Genomic DNA, 27,582 nt, shown 5'->3' with positions numbered 1-27,582 from the left:
CACTCACCTCCCAGAACCAAACTGGAAATGCAGCTACATTATAGAACAATCAGCCTGAATAACCAACTGAAGACTAGTTGGAGAACTCTTATAACCGAGGATTTACAGAAGAAGACACATTGAGACTGGTAGGAAGGGCAGAGACACAAAAGGGCTGGTCCTGTTCCCACAGGCAACAACTGGGGTTCCATAGAGATATCTCAGTTGCAGGGGGTGGGGGGTCCCCTGAGAAGTGTGAAGTCTAAACCCCAAGTTTGGCTCCCCAACCCAGAGCACCAGAGCTGGGAAAAGGTGCCCATATAACACCTGACTATAAAAAGTAGCAGGGTTTCTATCCACCAGGGAGAAACAAGAATCTGTTAGAGAAACAGGCACCCTCTTAAAGGGCCAATGGACAAAATGTTGTTTGCAGCCACTGATCCTATTCCCTCCAGTGGAGGGAAGGGATAGCAGACTAGAGTCCTGTGAATAGAGGTTTGTGGTTTGGGGAAGAGAGTTGAAGGGACAGCTGCCAGAATCCCTGTGCTGAGCTCTTGCTCCATACCACAATGCCATCTTTCTTGGATGAGCACCCTGCTCCACAGGGCATCTGCCTAGAGGAAAGCAATATCCCCATCTTCTGGACTCCCTCTTGCCCCACCATATAGAGCTTGCACCCTGCTGAGGAGTACAGCCAGAGGCTCTTTCAGTGACTGAACCTAATAGGCAGCCAACAGGCAGACACAGGTGGAGACATAACTCAAACTGTCCCCAGGGGTAGTGCTGGTAAAAGCCAGTGTTAGTGTGCAGCTTGGTCCTTACTGTGCATACCTAGGTGCAGTAGAGGCAGCCACAAGCTGTATATTGCTTGTAGCTCCAAACAGGTTGCCAAGGGCCAGTCACATGTAGTGTCTTATATTGGGCTGCACCAAAATCCCTCCCAAGAGACACAGAACCAACACACCCAATGGCCAACTTCAGAGAACATCAGAAAATAATCCACTAAGCTTCAGAAGCAGCATATCCAAAGGGAGATCTTGGCAGGCGCCAAACACCACTGAGGTGAATTCTGCTTTGTGTAGTCAGCAACTACATAGCAGCTTGCATGTCATGGTCAGATTTGAACCTCACAGTCAGCCAGCTGAGGGTTGATCTCATGCACAAGTGGGGCAGTAGTAATCAAAACTAAATTACAGCAGGAGGGCTCACATGACACACACAAAGATATTACTGGATACCCCACTCAGGTGATCAAGGAGATTGCACTACTGGACTCCAAAGGACACCTACTCTATAAGTCCACCCCATGAAGACTGGGAGTCATAGCAGATCTACCTAATACATAGAGACAAACACAAAGAGGGAGCCAAAATGGGAAGATAAAGAAACAGACACTACCTGGCTGGCGTAGCTCAGTGGATTGAGTGCGGGCTGCGAACCAAAGTGTCACAGGTTCAATTCCTAGTCAGGGTACATGCCTGGGTTGCAGGCCGTGACCCCCAGCAACCGCACATTGATGTTTCTCTCACTCTTTCTCCCTCCCTTTCCTCTCTAAAAATAAATAAATTAAAAATCTTAAAAAAAAAAAAAACTATTGTTGTCCTAATGGGTAAATTTATAAAAAAAAAGACACTAAATGAAAGAACACAAGAAATCTCCACACACACAAAAAAGAGCTAAATGAATAGAGTTCAAAGTAATTCAACAGCATGAAAAAGGATATAGAAACCATAAAAAAGGACCAGTCAGAAATGAAGAATACAAACCTGATATGAAGAATACATGGGAAGGATTAAACAGATTGGATGAAGCAGAAGATCGAATCAGCAACTTGGAAGACAAAGTAGAAAAAAATTGCCAGTCAGAGAAGCTAAAATGGAAAAATGATTTTAAAAAATGAAGAGAGTTTATGGAATCTTTGGGGAAACATGAACCGTTACCAAATCTACATCAGAGGAGCACCAGAAGTTGGAGAAAGAAAGCAAGGGATTGAGAACCTATTTGAAGAAATAATGACCAAAAGCATCCCTAACCTGGCAAAAGAAAAGGCCAAGAAAAGAAAGACAAGACAAGTCCAGGAAGCACAAAGGGTCCCAAATAAGATAGACCCAAAGAGATCCTGTAGGCAGTTCCCTACAAGGGAGCTCCCATAAGACTGTTAATAACAAAAAGTAAGGACCTACAACACTTTGCCCAGGAAACTATCATTGAAATTGAAGGAGAAATAGTTTCCAAGATAAAAGCTAAAGGAATTTGTTACCACAAAACCGGTATTACAAGAAATGTTAAAAGGACCTACTTTAAGAAGAAGAAAAAACAGAGGAACATAATCAAAAGAATAAAATGGCAATAAATATATACCTATCAATGATCACTTTAAATGTGAATAGCTTAAAAGCTCCAATTGAAAGATATAAGGTAGCTAAATGGATAAGAAAACAAGACCTATATGTATGCTGTCTACAAGAGATCCACCTCAGAATGAAAGATACAGACTAAAAGTAAAAGTGTGGAGAAAGATATTGCATGCAAATGGAATTTTAAAAAGCTTGGGTAACAATACCTATATCTGATAAAAGAGACTTTAAAACAAAGTTTATAGTAAGAAACAAAGAAGGACACTACATAACAATAAAGGGATCAATCCAGTGAGAGGATATTACTCTTGTAAACACTTATGTACCCAACATAGGAGCACCTAATATGTAAAACAAATCTTGATGGACATAGAGGCAGAGATTGACAGTAATATGGTCATACTAGAAAATTTTAGCACCCCACTGATATCAATGGACAGACAGAAAATCAACAAAGATGGTAGCCCTAAGTGACACACTAAATTGAATGGATTTAATCAATATCTTCAGAGCATTTCACCCCAAATAAGTAAAATTGAATATGAAAGAGTATTAACAACTGACACCAAAGAAATATGAAGGATTGTAAGACAATATTACAAACAAGTATGTGCCAATAAACTGGATAAACTGGAACAAGGGATAAATTCCTGAAAACATACCATCTTCCAAAACTGCATCAGGAAGAATCATAGAATCTGAATAGACAGACTACAACTAGTGAAGTTGAACCAGTAATTAAAAAAAAAATTCCCACCAAAAATAGTCCTGGATTGGATGGCTTCACAGGTGAATTTTACCAAACATTCAAAGGAGAATTAACACCTATTCTTCTCAAACTATTCCAAAAATTTCAAGAGGAGGGAAGACTCCCAAGCTTATTTTATGAGGCCAGTAGTATCCCAATTCCAAAACCAGATAAAGACACTACAATGAGAGATGATCATAGTCCAATACACCTGATGAATATAGATACTAAAATCCTTAACAAAGTGTTAGTCAACCAGATCCAGTAATTAAAAGTTACACACCATGATCAAGTGAGATTTATTCTGGGGATGCAGGTTTGGTACATTTTCCACAAATCAATATATGTGATGTACCACATATACAAAATAAAGAATAAAACCACATGATTGTATCAATAGATGCAGAAAAAGCATTTGATAAAATCTAGCACCCATTTATAATAAAAATTATCAGCAAAGTGGGAATAGAGGGATTATAACTCAATGTAATAAAAGTCATAAATGACAGACACACAGCCAACATTATTCTCAATGGGAAAAAACCAAAACCATTTCCGTTAACAAGACAGTGCTGTCTGCTTTCAGCATTCTTGTTCAAGTACTGAAAGTCCTAGACAGCACTCAGACAAGAAGAAGAAATAAAAGGCATCCAGATTGGAACAGAAGAAGTAGGACTGCCATTATTTGCAGGTGATGAGATACTGTATACAAAGAACACTGAGGATTTCACGAAAACACTACTAAAACTGATAAGTGAATTTGATAAAGTAGCAGGATAGAAAATATACATCCAGAAATCAGTAACATTTTTATATGTCAATAATGAACTCTTAGAAAGGGAAATTAAGAAAACAATCCCATTCACAATTGCTTCAAAAAGAATTAAATACCTAGAAATGAGTTTAACCAAGGATGTAAAAGACATGTACTCAGAAAATTATAAGACACTGAAGAAATTAATTAAAGATAATACAAATAAGTGGAAGCATATACAATGTTCATGCTTAGGAAGAATTAACATCATTAAAATGTCCATATTACTTAAAGCAATCTATAGATTCAATGAAATTCCTAACAAGATACCAATGGCTTATTTCACAGAACTAGAACAAATATTGAGAAAATATATATGGGACCATAAAAGTCCCCAAATAGCCACAGTGATCTTGAGGAAGAAGAACAAAGTTGGACAAATAGTGCTATTTGATATCAAACTATACTACAAGGCCATAATAATCAAAACAGCATGGTGCTGGCATAAAAACAGTCATATAGATCAATAGAACAGAATAGAAAGCCCAGAAATAAACCCATACCTTTATAGTCGATTAACATTTAACAAAGGAGGCAAAAACACACAATAGGCTAAAGATAGTCTATTCAATAAATGGTGTTGGGAAAATTGCACAGATGCAAAAAAATGAAACTAGACCACCTTCTTACACATTACACAGTAATAAACTATAAATGGATTAAAGACTTAAATGTTAGACTCAAAACTACAAAAATCCTAGAAGAAAACATAGGCAGTAAAATTTCAGACATTTCTCATAGAAATATTTTTCTGATATGTCTCCTCAGGCAAGGGAAACAAACAAAAAAATAAACATATGGGACTACATCAATCTAAAAAGTTTTTGCACAGCCAAGAAACCATCAACAAATTTAAAAGACAACTTATTGAATGGGAGAACCTATTTGCCAGTGATACATCTAATAACAGGTTAATACCCAGAATTGCAAAGAACTTACAAAACTCAACAACAAAAAAACAAGCAATCCAATTAAAAAATTGGAAAGGTACCTGAATAGAAACTTCTCTAAACAGAGCATACAGGTGGCCAAAAGACATAAGATACTCAACATCACTAATTACAGAGAAATGCAAATTAAAACCACAATGAGATATCACCTCACACCTGTCAGAATGGCAATCATCAATGAATCAATGAACAGCAAATATTGGTGAGGATGTGGAGAAAAGCAAACTGTTGGTAGGAATGTAGATTGGTGCAGCCACTTTGGAAAGCAGGATGGAGTTTTCTCAAAAAAATGTAATATGAAACTGCCTTATGACCCAGCAATTCTACTTCTGGGAATACATCAAAAGAAACCCAAAACACTGATTCAAAAGAATATACGCACTCCTTTGTTCATTGCAGTTATTTATAATGCCCAAAATTTGGAAGCAGCCCAAGTGCCCATTAGTACATGACTGAATAAAAAAGCTGTGGTATATTTACACAGTGGAGTACTACTTGGCCCTAAAAAAGGAAATCTTAAATTTGTGAAAGCATAAATAGACCTAGAGAGCATTATACTAAGTGAAATAAGCCAGTCAGAGAAAGACAAGCACCATATGGTTTCACTTAAATGTGGAATCCAATGAACAAAGTGAACTAACAAAATAGAGACAGACTCATAGATAAAGAGCAGCCTGAAGCTGCCTGGGGTGGCAGCGGGGGCAGTTGAGGGGTTAGGAGTGGGTGAAACGATTGAACAAAAAAGAAAAAACTCATGAACAGACAACAGTGTGGTGATTGCTAGAGGGAGGAGGGTGGTAGGGGAGAAGTGGAAGAGGGTACAGGAGTACAAATGGGGATGGACAGAGACTTGACTTGGGGCGGTGAACACACACTACAGTGTACAGATGATGTGTTGTGCAATTGTGCACTTAAAGCCTGTATAATTTTGTTAAACAGTGTTACCCCGATAAATTCAATAAAAAGAAAAATGAATAACAATAAAAAGATTAAATTAGTAACAGTTATACTGTACCTGTTTATAGTAATAAGAATAAAAGTGTTTGTTCTTTTTGGAAAAAAACTATTATATTTTCTTCACTTCCACTCTAAAGTACATAAAAGCATTAACCAATATTCCCTGGTTGTATAGACATTTTATTTCCATTTTTTGCCTTAAAGCTGAGAGAAAACTCTGAACAATATAAAAGTAGAGCAAAGCCAATCCTGTCTGCTTTCAGTTATAAATTTACTTTGAAAGTATTTATTATGAGACTTTAACTATGTTCTATCTTGAAAGACAACATATCTAGGGATATATGTGTGTATGTGTGTGTATATATGTACACATACATATCAAAATAAATAAATAACATTTATAATTATATATATAATATATATTAAAGATGCCCTAAAAATATATCTAGGGATATATTTTTAAAAGACACCATATCTAGGGATATATAACTATAAATATAACTATATTTAGCTTCTTCATTATCAAATAATTCTGTTGCCTTGAGAAAAGGTGCAACTTTATGCTCTTACTATCTTGTAATCATGAAGCTCTCTGTGACCTAATTCTATCACGATCACATTCTGCCATTCTTTTTTTAAAAAGTATTTTAGTGATTTTATTTTTAGAGAGAGGGGACGGAAGAGAGAAAGACAGGGGGAAAGACATCAATGTGTGGTTGCTTCTCGCATGTCCCCTACTGGGGACCTGGCCCACAACCCAGGCATGTGTCCTGATTGGGAATAGAACCAGTGATATTTTGATTTGCAGGCTGGCACTTGATCCATGAGCCACACCAGCCAGGGCACATTCAGCCGTTCTTGATCTACATACTGGTAGTTCCCTGCATACAGTAAATGGTGCAAAATATGTCTGAAGTTAATATGTCAAAAAGCTGAACCAAGACTCTTGCATTATAAGTGCGTGACTACGGAAGTCACCATTCAAGAATATCTTTGAAAGTGAAGGGATATATTATATTAATCATTTTGGTGAGAGAAAAACAAATATTGTAAATTCCCCATGCATGGTTAATGTAGTGCTGCCTCTCTGCGCACAGTGATCCTGCTATCAGGGGAGACCAGTGCTAGGAGCCTGGGCTGGCCCCTTCTTGCTTTCCCCAACCCAGGGCTGGGGCAGATGTTCTGATAACTGCAGGTGTTACAGTCTTTTGCCAGGACACCTTAGGTACCTGGAGTAGACCTGAGGATTACTTTTTCTGTCGTTCCAGAAGAAAGCCAAGTGGGTCTTAGCTCCCCAAGGTGGCAAAGGCAGCCTGATTTAGGGAAGGGGTATGGTATACAGACTGGAACTGGAGGTCTTCATGAGTGTGCAGCCCTGTGGAACCTGCGGGTGCTCATGTGAGGAAACACAGTCCATGCTCTCCCCACACCCCCAACACCCCCTCCCCAGCCGCCCTGATGACCACCATACCTTTGCTTTGCTGTTAAACTTCTGCCACCAATGAACACTCACTGGCTTCAACCAGCTGGAGTGGACAGCAAAAAACCGTGTCATGACAATAGCTCAAGGTTATCACTCATACATTCAGTAGTTGTCCATTGAGCACCTACTATATTCAAGGAAAACGATGAGCTGACTGAAAACACTGAGTTCTGCATACAACAGGCGATTTAGGGGTACAGTGAAATTGTGGTTGTAGGAGCCCCCAACAGTCAAAAACTTTCATTCTTTTTGAATAAACCCTACTTTTTAAGGAGCTCAGTGGCTGTACAAGGTGTTCTTTCTTTGATTGAGATGCTCATCACTTGGAATTTTTAACATTTTGGTTTTTGAGAAATATCCAAAATAACCCACATTTTGTCAGTAAAACTGGAGGAGAGAATTTATGCCATGGAAAAGGGAGAATTTATATCACTCCCACTGGACTATGCATCCCTTCCCCAAAGGAGGCTTACTGGGAAAAAGAGCATGTTAGTGCATTTTGCTGACTCTATTTCAAAAATACATTTAGGTAGGTGTTTTTTAATTATTTCCCATCTGGAAAGCTTTTTTTTCCCTTCACCTGGGATGAACAACCAAATTATTAATTCTATTTAAATGTGCTGTATTCAGAAGAGTAGCTGCCAAATTTGTTGGGACCTATAACAAGATAATTAATTATCCAGTAACACGAGGACTATTGGAGTGTTGGATATAAAACAGATGGTGGGAGAAGAAGGATGAGGCAGTCAGGATGCTGTGAGCGGTATGATAAGTCTTGTGGCCTGTGTGGGGTAAAGCCACTCCCGCGCCAAACCTCTCTCATCCTCCTGCTGTGCTTATTTTTTCCCCATGGATCCTCCCACCACCCCATCACTTCACCCATGAAGACTCCAGTGTCCCTTTTCCACTGCCACCACATCCATTTTAAATGTCAGGGGAAGTAAGGGGAGGTGAGGCCAAAGGTCTGCTCCCCTTAGACCCTGAACTCTGCCAGCATCTGGCAGCCCCAGTACCTATCCCACGGAGTGGATCAGGCTGCCATCATTATCCTTGTCCTGACATTGCTTTTAGTCATGCATCTGTAGAGCTATTAAAGAGTTTGAGGTTCATTTCAGAATCAGTTAAGACGAATTAATATTACAAGCAAACATCATGTTTTCTTTTAATTCATAAATTTCAAAGACCTAACCTGAATGTTAAACATTTTTTTGGAGAGAACTAATTGAATATCAGTGAAAAACAAGTACAAAAAAAGTTGCTAACCCCTCCCCCCATTTGCCAAAGTGACTTTCCATGTCTAATCCAGTTTGTGAGTGATTAGAAGGTGCACTTATACTGAACTCAATAGATGATGGGAGAGACTAGAGTGACTTAACCACCGATGCTTTTCTTACAGGTCACCACCACAACGTAATAACTCTGTGAAAGTCATCGTACTTGTTGGTATTTCAAAGGAGGTGACATTGAGATTATATTTTTAAAGAGCTAATTGCAAACTTTATCACTCATGCACCAAAGGAATACAGAATAACCCAGTTAAGACATGTTCACAATAAAGTTGCTTATTCATCATAAAAAAGTGAGTTTCTGAGGGAAGTAAGCAGTCACCTTGCCTATCCCACCCTCGAAATATCAAGCCCATCTTTTATCATTTAAAGAAGAACTCCCCAAAATAGATTACACTGACAAGTTGTAATTACTGACAGCTGCATTTAATTAGCAAAGCAGATTCCTGCTTGTGACAATAAAGTATTATTACATGTTTAGCATTAGCACTGGCAGTAAAGGAGGTGACTTTGCTAATACAGAACTAAAAAACCTGTTTTCTTTATGTAAAAATACACACAGTTTGGCTGGAACTGAGCTGGTGCTACGTGGGAGTGTCTATGGTTACAAAAAGAAAGAAAACAGTAACTATAAGAGTGTTTTTAAAAAACAGGCATATTGTGCAAGAAAAAAGTAGTCCAGTGCCAGCCATCGGCTCCCAGTCTGAGTTGTGTGTTCTTGTTACTGTGTCTGAGCGTGTGTGTGTTTGTGGGTGGGGGTGGGGTGATGGAGGTGTTTGGATGCCAGAGATAGAAACACAAGTAATCCATGTAAATTGGTAGTTTATGATTATATTAAGGCATTTTGCCTCCCTCCCTTCCTTCCTTCCTTCCTTCCTTCTTATACTTACCCTATAAACAACTATGAGTTATAAAAACTGAAAATTATATGCAAAGAAATTTAGGATTTTATACACACTCTGATTTTTAAAGTTGATTTTAATTTTTATGCATTCTTCCTTCCAATAAGTTTGTCCTATCTCCTACAGCCCCTACTGTTCCAATTCCACTGCCCTATCTTGTTCTCATCTGGCAATTCTTACTGAGCTTAATAATGGAGGGATTACAAACATCACAATAGGCGGTCAGTATTTTAAGGAATACCACCTCTCCAGCATCATCAATCCACAGTGCATAGATGCTGTTGACTTGAAAAAGAAATGCAAAGATAGTTAAAACTAGCAATCCACAGCTTAAATGGCATTTGCTATTTTCATTATTTAAATATATCACTTGTGACATATAAACAGATCCACTTATTTTGTTATTATCAGTAGAACCAGTCCTAGAACTTAATGTATTTTCTCACATCCATGGAATGAAATTTTAAAATATTTACTGGAGATCTAAAATCTGAAGTAAAATATATGATATTACATGTCTGGAAGATGTTTTTACTGGGATACCCTAGTGTATTTTCACAATGCAGCTTTAAGTTATCTGGATGGCATTTATTTTTCAAATTGTAAAAATAGACTCAGTATAATATATTGCCATCTTGTAACTTACCATTATAAATTCTATATTTATAAAAATCAACTTATGTATCCATGGCAATAAGACACAAGATGAATATGAATAAAGAAATCTTAAACTGATCCTCAAGCTAATTTCCACCATGAAACTGTTCAGCAGACCTGCTAAACTACTACTTATTTCTTTCTTCTCCTCTTCCCCCTCCTCCTCCTCCATTTGCTTCTGCCTCTCTCCCACTCACCCTAGTGGACATAAGCTAAAGAACAAAGGGGATACCCAAGACAGCCTGCAGCAAAGTGAACAAGGGAGAGTCTGCAAAGGATGTGGTCAACCTGCTACAGTCATGGGCGTTCTGAGAAATGCATTGTTGGGCAATGTCATCATTGTGCCAACATGAATACCATATAGTTACACAAACCTAGATGGTACAGCCTACTACCTACCTGGGTGATATGGTACAGCCTATTGCTCCTAGACTACAAGCCTATATAGCATGCTACTGTACAAAACAACACAAGATTAAATCAAGCACAAGGGAAAATGATGCAATCAAGAAACAGTGAACACAAGATGTATGAGGCTGCTGTTAGCAAAGCATGGCATAATGTTTCACAGCTAGCTTGTTTTTATAAGTAGGAAGGAGACATTCTAAAATAGTTATAAAAAGTATAGTATAGTGGTAATACATAAACCAGTAACAGTTGTTCATTATCATTATCACATGTTATGTACTATGCATGTTGTATGTGCTATACTTTTAGGTGACTGGCAGCACAGGTTTACGCCAACATCGCCACAATCACATGTGCCCTGTGTTGTGCTATCAGATGATAATAGCTGCAATACCACTGGCCCATAGGAATTTTTTGGCTCTATTATAATCCTATGCAACCACTGTGTATATGTGATCTGTCATTGAGCAAAACATCATTATGTATCACACGACTGTAGTTTGGTATTTATTATCTACAAGCACATATGACCACATTGCGTTCAGTCCCAACTGGGCACTGTACCATCTTTGCCTCAAACACTGTTCACTCTAGCTGGGATCTTAGGAGAAAAAAAAATCAGGAGCATAACTGTATTCAAGGAGATTACACAAAAAGTAGGTTTCAAGAAACTGCATTTGTATGGATACTAAATATAAATATCTAAATGAGCATTCAGCTAAGACCATTTTAGACTTATTTTTAATATTGAACCACAAAGCTTTATTCACACCATAAATCTAAAGCCCTACTGAATCTCAAAATTTATTGGTATTTAAATCCTATTAAGAGTAGAGGGTTATTTCCATTTTGTGCTTTAGAAACGAACCAAGAATAGAAGAGCCTTCACTGCAAACAGTTTATAGGATCCAAGGACATTGACTAAAAAGAAGTAATGTGATTATTGAAATTGGGTATGTTTGACAACTCAATGTTTCAACCTATAAAACTTTCTAAAATTAGATCTATAAAATTGGAAACTCTGCTATGCAGCTGCTCTAATTACTGTGTGGTTCATAAATTAGTACTGAAGAATAAAGCCTCAAATATTCTGTTTTAAAAATGCCTTTGACTTTTATTATTGTCATCACTCAGAATTCCATATTCTGTCATTAAGCATATACTTATTGTGGGCCTATTGTGTGCTATAGAGATAAACAAAACAGTCCTCTAACCTTCAAGGAGTCAGGAGAAAAAGTACACCATCCCCCAAATTAAACTCACCTTATCAAAGAAATTCCGCTTTTATCATGCTTCTATCCCATCATATATTGAACCAGTTACCTAACTTTTTATCAAAATTGGTCTAGAATATCTGTTTTTTTTTAAGATTTTATTTATTTAGTTTTAGAGAGGGAAGGGAGGGAGAAAGAGAGAGAGAGAGAGAAACATCAATGTGCAGTTGCTGGGGGCCCTGGCCTGCAACCCAGGCATGGGCCCTGACTGGGAATCGAACCTGAGACACTTTGGTTTGCAGCCCACGCTCGATCCACTGAGCTACACCAGCCAGGGCTTTAGAGTACCTGTTTTAAACTGGAATAGCATTTGCCATAAGGCCTGGGCTACTTGGTAATTTAAATAGGTTCTTATTGTAATCCTTGATCAATTGTGCCTAGATAACCAGATAACTAATCCCATCAGGTTAATTTGTAGAAACCTCTTGGGTCTCTGCCCCAAGTACGATCTCCTACTGCAGAGGATGCATAAATCATCTGCAGATGTTGCATCTAGCAATGCATCCACACAGAAAGTGGAAAGTTAGGCTGATGCATTCAAAGGTTTTTTAAATCTTTGTTTAAATATTCCTTTCTCCAGATTATTCACCTGGAACCAAGTGTAGGCATCTCCTGCATGTATAACTATCATTTCCTAGTTTGACAGTCCTTCATTGACTAGTCACATGACTAAAATTGTCCTATGCTATAACTTCTCTTAGATTGAATTAGACATGTTAGCAGCAACTGGAATCACAGGAAGCATAACAGTGGTGATCCCATACACTGGTATATGAAAGGAGGCTAAATAGGGGTTTGCTCATCCCTGGTTCATCTGACTACATTTGCATATGTTGGCTGAAATACTTCAGAACATCACTGTATAGAGAGGCTACCAATAGACTTCATGAATCCAGTTCTCTTAAAAATTGCAAGAGGCTTTGGAGGGGGCAAAGGGCATATAAACAATGTCAAAAATTACAAGTGACACCCAAAGTGCACATAGTTTTGGTTTACTATGAAATACCCTGTTTTGTTTTGTTTTTTAAGAAAATTTACTTTGATGGGCAAATATCTGTAAGAAACTTAGGAGAATAATCCCTAGCCTACATAATGATCATATAATTTGGAGGGGGGGTACTCATTTTTTAAAACTTGGAGTCAGAGCCATCAAAATAATGTTGCGTCAAAATGTTTTAGGTCCAAGGATTTTGTTCTTTTGTGCCACGATTGGATGTCAAGAGCCATGTAGAAATGATGAACAAAAGTGATGAGCTGAAACCAGAAACCTGCCCATGTCAGAAATTACTTGCCCCTCCAGGGCCAAGTTAGAAATGTGAATTTTAGAAAATGTGTTCAAAGAAACACAGGTGGAATTCTCTTCATGAGCTCCAGAATCTTGGAAGTCTTCCAGTTTTTCTCACCCAGCCACTACATTAGGTGCCAAGGAGATCTGGTAGCCCTAAAAGGGAACCGACTGGGTAAATATTTTTTAGTAGTTACATTTGATGTGCAATAATGACAATAGCAATGCACAGTAACTATTCTATTAGGTTGCATTTATCCACACAAACTCAGTTTCTTCCTCCCCTGAATGTCACTCTCTCAGGAGCTAAGGAAGGACTTGAAGAAATCACTGCACCCAGTGCCCCTGCTGGACTCTTCTCAGGATGTCTTTGTTAACCCTCACCTCCTGATTCAGTGTCCCTCCAGAACAGCTTTCTAGATCTCTTTGGCCCAAACGCTAAAACTGCCTTAAAAAACAAACAAACCAAAAAACCTTTAAGAGCATCCTCTGCCCCAAATTAATATCCAAAGCCTAAAACCAGGATTCCTTAACCTACCCTAGGCCACCATAGCTTTATACCCTGGAAATCTTTGTATGTTTTAGCTTACAATTCATTCAGAAGGAAAATGGAAACTATAGAAAAGTAATAAGATTTGCATTGATTGAAATGCCATTGTATGCCACATATTATATTAGACCCTTAATATGCATTCTCTGTTATCCAATGAGGTAGGTTCCATGTTCCATTTTTATGGATGAGGAATTGCAGGTTAAATTAAATTGCTCTGTTAGGAAGAGGCAGAGATAGGAATTGAACTCTTTCTGATTCCATAAATTCATGACCCTGCTACTAGTCATATTGCCTACTGTAGGTTACAATGAGAAATGCTTTGATTTCTGAGGACAAAACTTAAGTTTTCCTGTATTATTAGTACTCACTAACAGATTAATAGTTTTACTTGTTTCTCCCTACACAAAACTTAATAATCATCCAAACATTAGTCCTTAACTCCTAAATAATTTTATGTATTATGAAATGTGTGCCAGGCAGTTTATATACATTATCTTTCTCTAATCCCCATAACAATCCGGCTCCACGTTTTTTGTACCTTCTAAGTAAAAGAGTTCCCCTTTATTATGGTATATGACTTCTTATCGCATGTGTGAGTCAGAAGTAGGCTAGGTTGAGCTGGAGTAACCAATGACCCAGTCTCAAACATTCATGTCTCCTCTGGCTACATGCCCCCTGAAGTTGCAGGACTCCTCACAGAGGGGTCTGCAGCCTGGGACACAGGAGGTCAGAGAGCATCTGTTAGGAGCATAACCTAACTTGTGTCACAGGGAAAAGAGATCACTGTGGGGGACACACTGGAGCTAAAAGCCTCCTCCTGGAAGTGATATATGTCACTTGTATTTATTTTATTTGCCACATTAATTCCTATGGCCAAGTCTGACATCAGTGAAGCAAGGAAATATAGTTCTCCCCAGGGAGGTACAGCAAATATTTGGGGAGTTTAATACTCTACAACATTAAAGAGGCACGCTTGCGGTATCTCACAACTATGGTCTATCTAGTCTTTTTAGTGTGTAAGTCAAAGAAACCTCTGAGTGACTGGGAAATACAGATAGCGAGAAGAAGGGAAATCAGCTCTCAAATACTGCCTGAGCAGCTCCTACAGAAATGACCTCCAGAATTCTTGTCCTTCCACAAACAGGTTTCTTCACATTTACCCCTCTTGCTGAAATGGACTATGGTCGCTACCAACAGGGTTTTTATATGCTACACTATTACCATTTTTTATAATATGTATTTAGAATATTTAGGATTTGGAATCACTTTCTCTGATGTTAGTTCTGCAGCTGATTTTTTTAATGTGTTATGTGAGCAAATGTAGATTTCAACTATAAACACAGTGCAAGGCAAAAGCAGGCCCATCTGTCTCTAACTTGATTAGGGAAGGTTGTGCAGACAATATTTTTAGTATGGTCTAAAAATTAAAGTTAAGGTGCTTTGAAGACAGCCAACTGCCATAGACATTTATTTATTTTGAGGGTTAGGAAAAACAAATTGAAAATATATGCATATTCCCTAAGACACATTATGTTGCTACTTTAAAACCACATTTATTTTTTGGTTGCACAGGAAATGAATTTGTAGTCATAGAGAGCTTTCCTTCCTTGACTTACGTGGTAGAAAATTTGAAACTGCTAAGAATTCTATTATCTTATAGTTAATACTACTAATAAGAATTGAATGTGCCATCAGGGAAAAGTATATATACTATCAAGCACTGTATAACTTTTCTGTAAAAAGTTATACTATGTTAATCTAAATAACATAAAGAAAAGTAAATTCAATAGTAAGAAAAAAAGTACCTTTTTCATTTGTTCTATCTCTGGTTTTAATAATTAATCTGAAAGACAGTTCTATTAAGATACCACCAAGTTTTTAAATTATTAAGTAACCAAAAAGTACCAGACTAGCCTTATTTTTCTCCACTTCTCATTACTGTGGGAAATAGAAAAATGCAAAGTAATCAGATAAATAGTCAGATGCCGGTTTAACTGAGAAGACTGTGGGGAAAACCTTTAGTAGCTCTAATGAAGGAAAATTTAAAAGGGAAAGAGGGCAACAGAAGATTCCAGGTAAAGGTGGATTTATGAAACAGCAAATAGTTTTTGCTGTAGAGAGAATAATAGAGCCAAAGGTTAGAATATTTCAGGCACTGTACTGTGTATGTGCATTTTTAACCTATACAAGGCTGCGGGGTTCAAGGTGGGTTCCTCATGAGGGGTGAAAAGGGAGGCTCATTGCACTTGCGTAACTTTTCCAGAGTTTCTGTTAGTACATCGATGGAGCAAAAATTAATTAAATCCATTCTTCTATTAATCCCTTCAAAAATATTCATTCACTACTTTATAGACACTGTTCTAGGTGTTGAGGATACTATGGTAAAACAAGAGAGAGCTGGTACTTCCACGATATTAATGGTTTTCTATTTAGTTTTTAGTTGTAGGAAGGTGAGTTTTTCCCCAAAGTATTATATGTCTTCCTCCCTTATACATAAAGCAGATAAAAAATGAAGCTGCTCCGTTTGAGGTGAGGGTAAGGGGCTGAGAGCTCTGCCTGATCAGCACCACCCCCTTCCCTTCTCATTTCATGTATGTCTACTTAGTCCCTAGAGCCTGAGGTTGCGACCAAAACAGTGGAGATGTCAATGAGGGACAAGTGCACAGGTCCAGATGTTGAGGAAGTATGAATACTAGATTGAAAGAGTGATCTTATGATGGAATTGAATTAGCATAGAGTGAGGTTATTGAAGAGTAATGAGCAGAAGAAATGTGAGCGAAATAGTGGAAGGCAAGAAGACCCCTCAAAAAATTATGCAGTAGTTCACCTGAAATACTGCAATAGTAATAGAACTAAGTAGATTTGGAAGGATTCAGAAGACATAATGAGTCCTATGTAAAGATTGATATTATGCATTAGAGAGATACGGATTTAAGGATAGAGTGTGGATATAGGAATTAGAGAATTCAGGTATGTAACCTGGCCTTAGTACTTACTCTGTAAATTTGGTCAAATTCCTAGTTTGACTCAAGCAAGACTCAGTCTCCTCATCTGAAAAAATGGGCCAAACAAAACTTTGTAATTGTGAGAATTAAAGATAATGCATGTCAATTCCCAAGAACAATGAAATCACTTACAGAAACCTCTACATCATCATTAATTTTTATAAGATTTTTAAGGGAATATGATACTCAAGAGCAAGGTCTATTACTTGTGTTATTATTATTATTACCATCATTATTTCTTCCTCTCTAGAAAAAGATCGGATGCAAAAAAGAACTGACTGAACTTGATATGCTATCTATTATTATGAAGAAGGGTGAGAGAGATAAGAGGATTCTGAACCTGACTGGCATGATGATGGAGCCATTAACAAAATATTAACATAAGAATCAGGTGCTTACACATATGTGTAAAGAAATTGTGTTTACTGCAATAGTGTTTGTAGTTTTAAAAGCCTGGGAAAAACCTGAATGTCCATCAGTAAAAACTGATGGAATAAACTAAGGTATTGCATATTCACACAATGGAATACTATTCAACAAAAAGAAAAAAATGATATAGAAGTTTAAATAAAATATGAAATGATTTCAAATATAGTTTTTAAGTATCAAAGCAAGATATATTACATTTTCCTATGTGATATTTATATTCAGAGTACCAAAAAAGAAAATAAGAGAAACAAAAAATTATAAAATGGCATTGTTTTTTAATTAAAGCTTCTGAAGTGGCTTTTATAAAACATCAACATAGTCATAACCATGGATAGACTTTGAAAATAGCAGTGACAGCTGGTAACCAGTGTCTTTACTCTATATGAGTCAAATTTACAAAAAACTTAAAGGTACAGGTCATTCTCTTAAGCTGTACTTGTCTGTGGAATCACTTCCAGCAGTAACATTTTTGAACTCAAAGAACAGGAGTTCATCTAAATCACAAGTGTTGCATAATAGTGCCTGCAAATTGAATAACCCAAAAGAAATGTATTAAGTTTAAGAAAAGTAAACAGATTGAATTCTCACTTTCTCTCTGAGCTTGAAATATATAGCATTTCAGAGACATACAAGTATACATGTATCACATTTAAAATAAGCCACATAAACATAAAATTAGATGCATATTTAAAATATATACTATGGACGGTCACTGATTTAGGGTCCTTTCTTCCTTCCTTCCTTCCTTCCTTCCTTCCTTGGCAAATGAGTATAATAAAGTACAACAAAAGCCAAGATGATGGGGAAAACCAAATCTTCCTGCTCCTTGGTCTAATTGGAGCTGACAATAATATTTTAGTCATTATTGGGAAAAGATTATGGAACTATAATAGCTAATAGGTACTGAGCACTTGCTGGGTCCAAACAGGATACTGAGTAATTTACATATTAGTTAATTCCTCATAACAACTAGAGGAGGTAAGTGCTTCTGTTTTCTCAAGTGGTGTGTTTACTTGCCCAAGGTCCCATAGGTAATAAAAGGTCAAGTGGGCATTTGAACCCAGGTCTGCTGACACCAGAGCTCTTATTCGTAACTAAGATGCCGGATGCTCTAAGTGTAGGGTGTAACCTACAGGAGGGATACGGGGTAGGGTTCAGTTAATCATACAGAACAATTCAAAATAATGGATTTGGATATAGACAAAGGATATAATGAAGTATAGAGCCTGGGTGGACAGAATCAGTGACCTATATTTTAGTGTTATAATTTTGCTCAGGACATTTTTTATTGTCAGTTATTTTTTTAATCTATTTATAGAGCCTGAGATTAGATGCCTGAGAATAACTATAAGTGGGAGAAAAAAATTAAAATTTGAACAATCCAGTGATGACTAAGTAAATGAATTACAAAAATAATCCACATGTATTTTGAAATCAATGAGCAAGAGATTAAAATTGAGTTAAAGCATTGCTAAAAATTTTTGAAAAAGTTATGTACTATGCTCTTGGCTACTGTAGACCATGCAGTTTTTCCTAATTGGTGACCTTATCTTATGAGCTGGCCATGAAATGGACAGAATGTAGTTCACTCCCCAGGATGGGAAGCCCTCAATAGTGAGGTGTTAAATGGTGGAGATTAATGAGCCTTGGCAGGTCAGGGTAGGGGAGCTTGGGTGGCATCTGCTCGCACTGCAGTGGGCTTAACTCTTGCCAGTTGTGAGTGTAGGAGCTGATAGTTCAGAATTTGAAGTGGAGAAAAACTCACTTCACCTAGTAAAGTATTCTCATTTGAGTATTTACATTAACAGTGATGTTAATGAGGACATCTCATATTTTTGAAAATATCTTACTGGTGTGTGTGTTTTAATGTGTTTTGATGATGTGGAAGTCAGATCCCTAACTACTCCATCTGAAGTAGGCCACTTCTCCCCATGACTTTTCCCACCCTCCAGCCCACCCAATGCCCCCATCAATAATCCTTGGTTCCTCTGTACTCCTTAGGGCAATTTGTGAATAGTTTGGGTTACCTGTGTTGATGTTGCTCCCCAATTAAATGAACAGGTGGATGCATGACATGTCTTCCCCATTAAATCTAGAATAACCAAAACATTATAATATACTGTTTGAATACCATATTCATAGATATTTCACAAAGCCCTGAAGAAATAATATTTTTATACTGTAATTTTAGGTTATTAAAGAATTCCTTTGCATTTCAGTTAGCACTTCATTCTTAACAGAGCTCAATAACTGTGACTACATGCTTTGGTTTACTCCAGGGTGTTCAAGGTTGCCCTTGTTAGTGCCACGGGAAGGAGAGATTACTTGGGGAAGAAGGGGCACTTCTACATGAGACTATGACAGATCCCAAAGGCATTTCCTCCAAGATTGACCTATATATTTTACCAAAATGAAGATAAAATTATTTACATTCTTAAGATTCATTAGCTTTTATAAAGATACTGGACATAAATTCCCCATTTGACATTTTTACATTTTAAAGAAACTGAGAATCAGGGAAATGAAATCACTTGCACAAAGTCACCTCACTAATAATGGGAAAATTGAAGATGTTAAATCAGATCTTTGAATCAAACCTCAGTGAGATTCCCATTAAAACACACGGAGATAACTTGATAACTTGCTTTTACAAGGAAAATCTCACTTTATTTCTCCAGCTAATTGTGCAACTGCTATGCAACAATTTTATTGCTCTAGAACCTTTTTAAAAAAGCAACTTAATGAGTCACAGTATCATCTCTTTCATACAAGAAAATTAAAAAACATCAGCATTAAGATGATCTAAAATATTTTTATGTTGTCTAAAATATGGAAAAATTCTTGCTTTTAAAATCCTAGAATTTGTGCTGATGATTTAATGAACTTGCTCATCTAGGAGAGCTTTTTTTGTTTTCTAGCAGCATTAACTAGAGACCACAAGTAAAATTATAGTGAATTTCTGTTATCCCAGTAATATAGATATTTGGCATGTGTAATATGGATTATGGATTATTCTTCCTCTGAGATCATCTGTTTTCATCAATTAATTTTTGCTTTTTGAATCAAGTTGCCACTTGAATACTTTTGGATATATCTGCAATCATCCCCCTCCTCTGCTCTCCATTTCTTGTCCCCTTGGAATTAAAAAATCATCAACTCGATTTTAGTGCTCATCTGATATGTGACAGAATAAACAATACTGGATGTGGTCCAGGTCTGCATTACATTTAATGCCATCCGTCCTCCAACAGATGGCCAATGTGGTGTTCGTTTTATGAGTGTCCTTAGATCAGGGCTGCTTCCTGCATCATTGGTTTATTGCAACTGGTAGCAATATGGTTGGAAGGGTTACTTCCAAAAGCAGATGACATTATGGTATCATTTATCCAAATAATTATCTGTACACAGGCAAACTACTAAAAGACAAGAAATAATTTCAATTGCCTTGAAAAAAGGTGGTGTTATAGAAGATCCTTGTTCACTGATGACCTAATTTGCTTTCTCTAACAATAAATTCAATAATTGTTGATAGAAAAAGTCACATGCCTGCTCCCATTTCTCTTAATGGCACTGCAGGGTTAGATTGCAGCATGAATGAAAAGATGGGATGTTTTCAAAGCCTTGGCAGCCTGCAGTGACCTTCAGGAGAAATGAAATGCTCTGCTGGCAAGAGAAACAATTGAGCTGAAACCAGTGAGGCGTAGACAACTCAGAGATAGACTTCCCGAATTAAAAGCTGTTAGCAACGGCTCAGACAAGAAGAGGGAGAGAAGAATATCACTCCATAAGGTGATTTTATTCAAAGACTAAAACATGGCAAGAAAGCAAAGCTCAGATAAGAGAAAATTTGAGTTTAGTGTCCATATGTTATCTAGACCATGAACATATAGAAGTTTATGACCTGTTGAAAAGCAGGCAGGAAAAGAAGTCAGAGCTTTTCATAATATACAGCATGGAAGATTTAATAGCGGTCATAATATTTTACAATCAAATTGTTTTCTATGCACCTCTAAGTCACAAAACATCAGTCAGAGAACCACAGATTTATTAAGAAATATGAATACTAAATTATTTACTGAATTTGTTGATGGGTAAGCTCTATGATTATTTGCATTTTTTCCTCTTTTATGAAAATAATTGAAAGTTACAAGGTTTCTGATAGTGTGTTGAGAAACTAAATTGATCTCCTAAATGTGTGTGTCTGGGATACAAAGAAGAAGACTTAAAATGTTTTATATCTGTAAGGAGAAAAAGGAGTTTGTAGAGGACAATGAATGGAGAGATGTGCCACACTCTAATATTATGTGTGGTAGTCCCATTAAAATGCTTATAAATTATGCTAAAATAGGTAGAAATAACTGTAACCATGTTAGCATATTCTACACATGAAAATTTATATGTACAAATAAAAATGATTTTTAACTACAAATTATTGTTGCTTAAGTCACTTATTGTAGTTATTGATTTTACATTAATAGTAGTTTTTATTACACTGGAACCAGAAAGAGTAAGAAGAGGTAGAGGTATCTAATATAAAATTAGGAATATCTTAATTTTAATCTCACTTAAAAAAATTACACTTCTAGAATGTCTTGCGACTCTGAGAAGCTTTCTTTCCTCATTACCTTCAATGGTGAACCCTGTTTATTCCTCTTGTTAGTGACCTACTAGTGTCTATGTAAGTCTTTAATCTAAAACTTCTGAATGTTCAGCATAAAAAACAAAGAGTGAAGTATAAACTTCCATGTTCATCTACTATTTGTCTCTGAAGAAAATGCATGTATACAAAAATTAAAAATGGAAAGGATACTCATAGAGTTACTTAATGCCTATTAATGTTTTTTATCATATTCACTTGAAAATTTGTTGTAAAATTGACCCTGTCTCTAGGGAAAAAACAAAGAGCATGAATACAAAATATTTGTGTTGAATTTCAGAGGATTTGCCAACTTCTTCTCTGAATTTCCAGAGACTATATTAAAGCATATAAAAACCTCACTTTTATTTTTTCAGGAAATGACTTAAAACACTAAACTTATTTCCCTTTAAATTAAGAGGCATGTGTGTGTATTTTAACTTGTAAAATTGTTCTGTATTTACTAACTGAAGCTAGGTTCTTGCTGAAATTGGTCTATCTAATGTCTCAGTTTAGGAATAATTTCTGCCTCTAAGGTAGTGGTTCTCAAAGTGTGCTGTCTGGATCTGCTATGTCAGCATCAGGCGAGAACTTGTTAGAAATGCAACTTCTGGGAGCATCACTCCTGACCTTCTGAATCAAAAACTTGGGGCAATATCCAGCAATTTATTTTAAGGAGCCTTCTAGGTGTTGCTGATGCAAGCTAAAGGCTTGTGACCATTGGCTTAAGAAATTCCCTTATTTCTACTCCCCAGCCAAGCATATCTTTTAAATTACGCCATTGCTATATAATCTACATACAATAAAATGGACACATTTAAAATGTGTATTTGGTGGGCTTTCCTAAATCTCTACATCCATTTTACCACCACAATGAAAATATTAAACATTTTTTCCATCTCTGTAGGTAGTTCCCACATGTACCTTTGCAGACAATCCCTATTACCTTCTCACTAATAAACAATGAATCCAATTTTCATCACTACTGATTAGTGTTGCCTATTCTAGAATTTCATATAATAAAATTATACTGTCTGTACTTGTTCTACGTAATTTTTAAAAAATTCATCCAGGTTGTTGGGTGTATCATTGGTCCATTTTCTTTAATTGCTGGGTTCTATTTTGTTTTATGGGTATACCACAATTGTTGAGATTAACACTCATCTGTTGTTGGAAATTTGGATTGTTTCTGGTTTAGGATTATGAATATTGTCATGAACATTCTTGTGCATGTCATTTTGTGGACATGTTCTTATTTATAAGTAAATAACTGGGACTGAAATTGCTAGGTCCCATGGTCCATGTATGTTCCACTTTAAAAGGCTGCCGATTTGGTTTCCAGCAGGGTTGCATTTGCACTTGAAGAATCTATGCGAGTTTCAGTTTTTCCCACCCACAGCCTCACCAACAGAATTGCCAGCTTTTTGTCTTTTTTTTTTTAATGTTTGCCCCGCTAATGACTGTGAAGTGGTCTCTCACTGTAGTTTTAAATTTCATTTCCCTAATGACTAATGTTGAACATCTTTTCATATGTTTATTGGCTATGAGTATGTCTTCTTTGATGAAGTGGATTCTTTTGTCTATTTTTAAGTGGGTTGATTTTGATTTGCTCATTATTCAGGTTCAAGATTTTTAATTTATTTTTATTTTTATTTTATTTTTTAATTTTTGCTTCTGGATTGGGTCTTTTGTCATTACATCAATTGAAAATATTTTCCCAGTCCATTGCTTGCCTTTTTATTTTCCTAATGATATGTTTTGAACACCCTGAGTGCCAATTTGGATGAGATTTAATTTATCAATTTTATTTTTTTAATTTTATATGTATTATGTCTAGTCCAAGAAATCTTTGTCTATTTCACATTTCTTCTGTGTTTCACTGTAGAAGTGGCATAACTTTAGCTTTTATATTTATACATATAAATATTTTACATTTTTCATGTTTAAACTAAAATCCTAAATGTATTTTGTATATGGTGTAAAGTGCAGGTCAAGGTTTTGTTTGTTTTTCCATTTGGCCATTCAGTTGTTTCAGCATATTTGTTGAAACTTCAGATAAGCATCTGTTTTCACTTTAAAGTGGTTTAGATTAGTTTTCTTTTAAAGTTTATAACTCTTCTCTATTATTTCTATTTTTTATTCTGATAGATTTTTTTATTGTTGTTCAAGTACAGTCGTCTCCATTTCCCCCCACCTCTCCCCGCAGCCCCAGCCATCTTGCAAACATATTAACAAGAAATCCAACTATACTTGAAATGTTTAAGTATTAGTCTAAATATTGGTTTGGTCCAAGTTTAGCTAGAGGAAGGGAAAATGAATATAAAAGTAGGAGATCATGTGTGAATGGAGAACATTACTCATGTTGCAAAGTTAAATACTGCAGTCTTTCAAAGCAGAATGCTGAATTGAAAGTAAAATGACTTAAAAAGTGAAATACTTAGTAAGTTATCTATTAATTTAGTTGTAATCATAGAAAAATATTTTGCTTGAGGTTTTGTTTCAGGTGGTAGCAATTTTTAAAATATCTTTGTTTCTAATATTACGAAAGAAACGTATGTTTAATTATTTAAATGAGAAAGTTTAGAAAAACATAAAGAGTAATTTAAATATATCATAACTTTTGCAAATATACAGTCACAAAGTCCACAATGGAAGCAGTCTAAATATTATTTCCTTAAGATATTGTGGAGCTCTTTGTGTCTTAGAAAATGAAAGTTAGAATTATATGGAATTTTATTATTTGAAAGTTATAACATCTTGGTTGACCTCTTCCCTAGTAATAAACATTTAAATTTTTTGTTGTTTTGTTTCTTATTTCTGTTATTATAAACAATGCTGTGATTAACAGCCTGGTATGTATAATTTTGCATTTTTGTCTGATTGTTTTAAATGACAGTGTTTTCTCAATAAATAAAATTGGTAGTCTGTTTCTTTGTTTATCCAGTGTATTTATTCTTGAGCCAGAACATTTAATCTTGATGACTTTGGCCATATCCGCATATTCAACGTACTGGAACATTTATAATCTGGAAGAAAATCAGAAAGTTATCTAGTTGTATTTATTTTTCCAGGGCATTTTGAGGACTTAGGTGAGTTTATACATGTGGAAATAGATGGAAAAAATTCATCAAACATTCCTATCATTAAAAACTGAGGAGAATGTAATACCATTAAGTAAACATGGATTCAATAAATATTTCTTGTACACAAGGCCCTATCTAGTTGCAAGTGGGCTAAGAACAAAATAGATTTCCTGGGTTCCTAGGAAAAGAAAAGAAATGTTTGGTGAGTAAAGAAATTAGTCTCTTCCACAAAAAGCATTTTTAACTGTCTGCCTTTTATAATACAACTAAACCTGAAAGCTCTAAATGCCATTTTAAGTGGTTTCCTTATGTCAGAGTCCTGATGTAGCTTGCAAATAAACTTAAAGAATTTTTTATCTTTCAGGAAAAAAATCTATAGTCACAAACCTTTTCTTATATGACTGCCTCCCCCTGGCCACTGGCAATAGCAAAGGGAGATTTTCATTCATTTATTGGGCAGCTATTACGGAACAGACCTTGTGCAGAGTACCCTTCAGGAGACTGCCACCTCCCTGGGTATTTAAAACTTGAACGATATTTATATATAACAATGTTACTTTAGATTTAAGTCTAAGTCTTCTGTAGAGACTGTGACTTGAACGGTTTCCCCTGCACTCCGTCATGGATTCACTGTTTCCTTGTCCGGTGTGTTATAGAAAGGGAACAAGTGCATTGCCATTTTCCATTGACTTATAAGTTCTTGTTCTCTGCGCATTACCCGTTAGAACTTGATGAAAGGCATGCTCAAAAGTATAAGTAAATATAGGGAACTTTTAATAGATATACTTTATGTATGCAAAATAGAAATTGGAAAAGAGCCCTGGTAAGCAATATTTAGTGCAAACTTAATTCTCTGCTCAAAATGTGAAACAGTCTTGGCACAAAGAGAAACCTAGTACCATATTTTTCAGCGTTTTAGTCCTTGTGTATAAAAAAGAAAATATTTAACACAGAAAGCTACTGTAGTACTTTTGACCTAAAGTTAGTGTTTAATTTATCACACTGAATGGTATTTTAGAAGTATATCAATATGTTTTATTGACAATTCGCTCAAATAGTAAGAGGTTTTCACTTAACTGCTTAAATCATAGGTGGCAAACACAGGGCCCTCAGGCTGAATCAGGCCCTCCACTTTGTTTTATCTAGCCCGCACCTTGTTTGTACCAGGCAACAGCACTGAGCTCTCGCTTAACTGTTAAGGAGTAGTTACATTTATACAGTCCTAAAATTACATTCAGCCCTTTGAAGGCAACCATGAGGCTGATGTGGCCCCCAGTGAAAATGAGTTTGACACCCTTGGCTTAAATCTATATCCTGGACAACTCTATTTATACTTTAAGTATATCACAAATTTCTGTTGTTTCAAGTAAACCATAATTTTAGGTATTTCATGTTCTTGGTGCTTGTACAATATATACTCTGTGAAAGGGTTTCTTAAAGTGTGGCAAAGAAACCATCTCAACAGCATCCTCTAGGTTACCTGTAAAAAGCCAGCCTCCTTGACCTATTCTAAATCTGAATCTTTGTAGGTAGGACTCTGCATTCTGTAATACAAAGGACGTCTCAGGTGAGTGTGACATTCACTGCAGTTTGAAGACCAAGGCTTTTGTAGGACTCGTTCTCATTTTCACCTCCTACTTGCCAGTTATCATGATTTTTGTGTCTGAAGAGAAGATCATCCTTTTCTTGTTTCACACCTGCCTGACTCTGAAAACAACTGGATATCAAGCATAGCTGTGTATCATCCACTGGAAAGCAGGGATATCTCTCTGTACGGTTCAAGGTTTTGTCAGTACTCAGGGAGATGTCAAGAGAATCACCTCACCAACCCTTTGTTTTTACTCCTTAATTTGGCCTTGCCTCTTCCCAGGACTGTATGCTGGGGCAGTTCAGAGGCTCTCAGGCTTTGCCCAGAGCTACAGCTCCAGGCCACAGTGAAAGAACAACAATCTCCTGTACTTACACTTAAGTGGTCAGTGGGCCGTCCAGTTGGTGTTAAAATTGACTATTTTCTGCTATGCAAGTGAGTCAAACAAGAACAAGAATATTAAGTTTAAGAGATTCTTGCTCTAAAAAGAATTTTAAAATATTAAATATACTTTAAAGAACTGCTTATGCTTATTAGTATATGAGTTTTCAATTTAAAAATTTAATAGGCCTTTCCTATATTTTTTCTATATTAGTCTTAAAATAAAGAATATTCTATTAATTACTTATTTCCTGTATGAGCAATGTCGACATATAAAATGTGTTTTCCAAATTAAAAAGTTATCTGCTTTTTAAAGCAATAATTTCTAAGCATTCACTATATGACTCAACTTATTAAAAATTTTATTACATCAGTTTTAATATTGAACATTGAATAATAACTATTTCATAAATTAGAGTAATACTATATATACTGACATGGTCAAAACCCCAAATCAATTTAATCAAAGCCAATTTGAAACTAGTAAGCAAGAATATCTTTGAAAATAAACATGAATTTACCTCACATTGGTATAAATTAAAATAGTAGTATTCCAGATTTTCTTGGATTTGGATACATCGCTATCAATATTTTATTATCCATTAAAAGAAAGCAAATCACATTGCACTAGCAAATGCCAATTCATCTGCTTTTTAAATTTAAATGCAAATTCTTTCCACCCCTTGCTTTACATAAAGATAAATCAAAGTAGAAATTGCATATGTTATGCATTACTTTATATAGGTTTCAATACCAAACCTTTTTATCACTATTCTTCAAAAACTTATTTTAGACCAACATCAATGA

At 36.1% G+C, this 27,582-nt stretch overlaps 1 protein-coding gene across 5 annotated transcripts in view; it reads left to right on the top strand.

The window, feature by feature from the left end:
* HS3ST5 (heparan sulfate-glucosamine 3-sulfotransferase 5) overlaps positions 1 to 27,582 on the top strand; it is a 257,392-nt gene that overhangs the window by 9,533 nt on the left and 220,277 nt on the right. For 2 of the 5 annotated variants that reach the window (XM_036024595.1, XM_036024596.1), the window contains exon 2: positions 11,402 to 11,494. The exons of the other annotated variants lie outside the window; for them this stretch is intronic. The gene's annotated coding sequence lies outside the window, so the exon portion shown is untranslated. The remainder of the gene's footprint in view (positions 1 to 11,401; positions 11,495 to 27,582) is intronic. 5 annotated transcript variants of the gene reach the window in all.

The sequence above is a fragment of the Phyllostomus discolor genome, chromosome 4 (genome assembly GCF_004126475.2).
Source record: "Phyllostomus discolor isolate MPI-MPIP mPhyDis1 chromosome 4, mPhyDis1.pri.v3, whole genome shotgun sequence".
NCBI classification, from domain to species: Eukaryota; Metazoa; Chordata; class Mammalia; order Chiroptera; family Phyllostomidae; genus Phyllostomus; species Phyllostomus discolor.
The sequence above is the reverse complement of the archived record's forward strand: the minus strand, read 5'-3'. Positions and strand labels throughout refer to the sequence as shown.